The 4,474-nt window shown below is 33.5% G+C and overlaps 1 non-coding gene across 1 annotated transcript; it reads left to right on the plus strand.

Moving 5' to 3' along the window:
- The first annotated feature begins 417 nt into the window (after positions 1–417).
- LOC130972282 (small nucleolar RNA R71) lies at positions 418–521 on the plus strand. Its single transcript, XR_009083471.1, has one exon. It is a non-coding gene; the product is annotated as a small nucleolar RNA R71 (small nucleolar RNA).
- Positions 522–4,474: the final 3,953 nt, after the last annotated feature.

A 4,474-nucleotide genomic window follows, 5' to 3' on the forward strand; every position in this document is an offset into this window, starting at 1 on the left:
GAGTTATAGGTGTTTCCATAAGGTTCACCCATGTAATTAACCTCTGCCATGGCAGGGTTCTCAGGATCATAAGCTTCTTTAGAAGCTGCCTCTTTAGTACTGTTGGATGCATGTTGCCATCCATTCAGATTTTGAGAGATCATGTTGACCTGTTGAGTCAACACTTTGTTCTGAGCCAATATGGCATTCAGAGCATCAATTTCAAGAACTCCTTTCTTCTGAGGTATCCCATTATTCATGGAATTCCTCTCAGAAGTGTACATGAATTGGTTGTTTGCAACCATGTCAATGAGTTCTTGAGCCTCTTCAGGCATTTTCTTTAGGTGAATAGATCCACCTGCAGAATGGTCCAATGACATTTTCGAAAATTCAGAGAGACCATAATAGAATATATCTAATATGGTCCATTCTGAAAACATGTTAGATGGACATCCTTTGGTCAGCTGCTTGTATCTCTCCCAAGCTTCATAAAGGGATTCACCATCTTTTTGTTTGAAGGTTTGAACATCCACTCTCAGCTTGCTCAGCTTTTGAGGAGGAAAGAATTTATCCAAGAAGGCTATGACCAGCTTATCCCAGGAGTCCAGGCTATCCTTAGGTTGTGAATCCAACCATATTCTAGCTCTGTCTCTTACAGCAAAAGGGAAAAGCATGAGTCTGTAGACTTCAGGATCAACTCCATTCGTCTTTATAGTCTCACAGATCTGCAAGAACTCAGTTAAAAACTGATAAGGATCTTCAGATGAAAGTCCATAAAACTTGCAGTTTTGTTGCATTAAGGCAACTAGTTGAGGCTTAAGCTCAAAATTATTGGCTCCAATGGCAAGAATGGAGATGCTTCTTCCAACAAATTTAGACGTTGGCTTTGGGAAGTCACCAAGCATTCCCCTTGCATTATTATTATTTTCAGCTGCCATCTCCTTCTCTTGTTCGAAAATTTCTGAAAGGTTGTTTCTGGATTGTTGTAATTTAGTTTCTCTTAGTTTCCTTTTTAGAGTCCTTTCAGGTTCAGGATCAATTTCAACAAGAGTGCCTTTTTCCCTGTTCCTGCTCATATGAAAGAGAAAAAAACACGAAAAGAAGAGGAATCCTCTATGTCACAGTATAGAGATTCCTTTATGTTAGTAGAAAAAGAGAGGGGAGAAGAATGAAGAAAAATAAATAGTTTGTATAAAGAGTAAGGATAGGGGAGGTGAAGAGAAGTGTTAGTAATTAAATAATTAAATAGAATAAGAAAAGAGAGGGGAAATTTCGAAAATAATTTAAAAAAAAAGGGATTAGCAATTTTCGAAAATTAGAGATAAGATGTAATTGAAATTAAAATTTAAATAATTAATTAAAAAGAATTTTTGAAAAAGAGAGAGGTATTTTCGAAAATTGAAGAGGGAAAAGTAGTTAGGTGGTTTTGAAAAAGATAAGAAACAAACAAAAAGTCAAATAGTTAGTTGAAAAAGATATTAAAATGAAATTTGAAAAGGATAAGAAGATAAGAAGTTAGATAAGATATTTTGAAATCAAATTTTGAAAAAGATAAGATAAAAAGATAAGATTTTTAAGAAAAAGATATTTTGAAAAAAGATTCAATTTTAAAATTAAAATTAATTACTTAACTAACAAGAAACTAAAAGATAGGATTCTAGATTTTAAAGATTGAACCTTTCTTAACAAGAAAGTAACAAACTTCAAATTTTTGAAACAATCACATTAATTGTTAGCTAATTTTCGAAAATTTGATATAAAGATGAGAAAAAGATTTTGAAAATAAATTGAAAAATAATTTTGAAATTTTCGAGAAATAGAAAAAAATGAAAAAGATATGATTTTTGAAAAAGATTTTGAAAAGATAAGATTTTTAAAATTGAAATTTTGACTTGACTTGTAAGAAACAACTAATTTTGAAAATTTTTGACCAAGTCAACCCAAAATTTTGAAAATTTGGAGAGAAAAAAGGAAAAGATATATTTTTGATTTTTGAATTTTTAATTATGAGAGAGAAAAACATAAACATGACCCAAAACTTAAAAATTTTGGATCAAAACACATGATGCATGCAAGAACACTATGAATGTCAAGATGAACACCACGAACACTTTGAAGATCATGATGAACATCAAGAACATAATTTTGAAAAATTTTTAATGCAAAGAAAACATGCAAGACACCAAACTTAGAAATCTTTAATGCATGGACACTAACAAACAAAAAATGCATATGAAAAACAACAAACAACACAAAACAAGAAAACATCAAGATCAAACAAGAGGACTTATCAAGAACAACTTGAAGATCATGAAGAACACTATGAATGCATGGAGTTTTCGAAAAATACAAGAAAAATTTTTAAAGCATGCAATTGACACCAAACTTAAAAATTGACTCAAGACACAAACAAGAAACATAAAATATTTTTGATTTTTATGATTTTCTAATTTTTTGGATTTTTATCATTTTTTTCGAAAATAAAGTTAGGAAAAACGAAAAAGAAAAGAAAAATTTTGAAAAAGATTTTTGAAAAGAAAATTACCTAATCTGAGCAACAAGATGAACCGTCAGTTGTCCATACTCGAACAATCCCCGGCAACGGCGCCAAAAACTTGGTGGACGAAATTGTGATCACATCAATGTAGTACTCTTTGTTATTATATGGAATCATTATTATGGCTCTTTGCTATGTGTGGACACAACTCCGTTCAACTAACCAGCAAGTGTACTGGGTCGTCCAAGTAATACCTTACGTGAGTAAGGGTCGATCCCACAGAGATTGTTGGTATGAAGCAAGCTATGGTCACCTTGTAAATCTCAGTTAGGCAGATTAAATGGTTATGGGTTTCGAAAATTAATAATAAACAGAAAATAAAATAGGATAGAAATACTCATGTAAATCAATAGTGGGAATTTCAGATAGGCGTGTGAAGATGCTAGAATCCTTTCGAATCTCTACTTTCTTATTGCTTTCATCCAATCCTTCTTACTCCTTTCCATGGCAAGCTTATGCCTTGGTGCGAGCTTTGGAAGTGTGGCAGCATTATTTGCTACCTAAGGAATTTGTGGTACATACTTACCATGAATCCCTCAAACACTTGAAGGGCCAAGGGAAGCTGAACAAGAGACATGCAAAATGGATAGAATTCCTTGAATCCTTTCCATATATAATCGCCTATAAGCAAGGTAAAGAGAATGTGGTTGCTGATGCATTATCTAGAAGGTATTCCTTAATCACAACCCTTACTTCTAAACTGTTAGGTTTTGAGTGTATGAAGGGATTGTATGCAACTAATTTTGCTTTTGCCTCTATCTATGCTGCATGTGAACATGGTGCATATAACAAATTCTATAAGCATGATGGCTTTCTTTTTTGGGTTAATAGAATTTGTGTACCTACTTATTCTATTAGGGAGTTACTTGTTCTAGAATCACATAGTGGGGGTTTGATGGGTCATTTTGGTGTGCATAAGACTTTGGATGTTTTATTTGAGCATTTTCACTGGCCCCACATGCGTAAACATGTTGAAAAATGTTGTGCTAAATGCGTTGCATATAAACAAGCTAAATCTAAGTCTTTACCACATGGTTTGTATACTCCTTTACCCGTTCCTGTGCATCCATGGGTTGATATTTCTATGGATTTTGTTCTTGGTTTGCCTAGAACTAGGAGAGGTCGAGATAGCATTTTTGTTGTGGTAGATAAATTTAGTAAAATGGCTCATTTCATTGCTTGCCATAAAATTGATGATGCCACACATATTGCTGACCTATTCTTTCGAGAACTTGTGCGCTTACATGGTGTTCCCCAAACTATTGTTTCTGATCGTGATGTCAAATTCTTAAGTCACTTTTGGAAAGTTTTATGGAGTAAGCTGATGGGAATTATTTTGGTTTAAGGAATGAATCTCTCCCAAAACAACACCAATCTAACCGGCAAGTGCACCGGGTCGCATCAAGTAATAAAAACTCACGGGTGTGAGGTCGATCCCACAGGGATTGAAGGATTGAGCAATTTTAGTTTAGTGGTTGAATTAGTCAAGCGAATCAAGATTTGGTTGATTGATTGATGATTTGCAGAATTTAAATTGCTTTGAAAGTAAAGGGAATGGGGAATTGGCATGAAATTAAAGGAAACAGAAATTAAAGTGATGAATCTTAAGAAGCAAGAAATTAAATGGCAGAAACTTAAAGAGCAAGTAATGTAAATTGCAAAAATCTTAAATGGCAAGAATTGTAAATGACTTGAAATGTAAAGGGGATTGGGACTTGGATTTGCAAAAATTAAACAAAGAGAATTTAAATTGCATTAAACAGAAGAGTAACTGGGGAATGGGTGAAACAGATTCGAAACAGGAAATTAAATGAACAATTAAAGCAAGAAGCAGAGAATTGAAATGGGAAATTGGATCTCAGGTCTCAGAGACTAGAAAACTGAGTCTAGATCTCAATGCCTTCCTAGATCCAACAAGAACAATATCACAGGAATTGT

The sequence above is a fragment of the Arachis stenosperma genome, chromosome 3 (genome assembly GCF_014773155.1).
Source record: "Arachis stenosperma cultivar V10309 chromosome 3, arast.V10309.gnm1.PFL2, whole genome shotgun sequence".
Taxonomy (NCBI): Eukaryota; Viridiplantae; Streptophyta; class Magnoliopsida; order Fabales; family Fabaceae; genus Arachis; species Arachis stenosperma.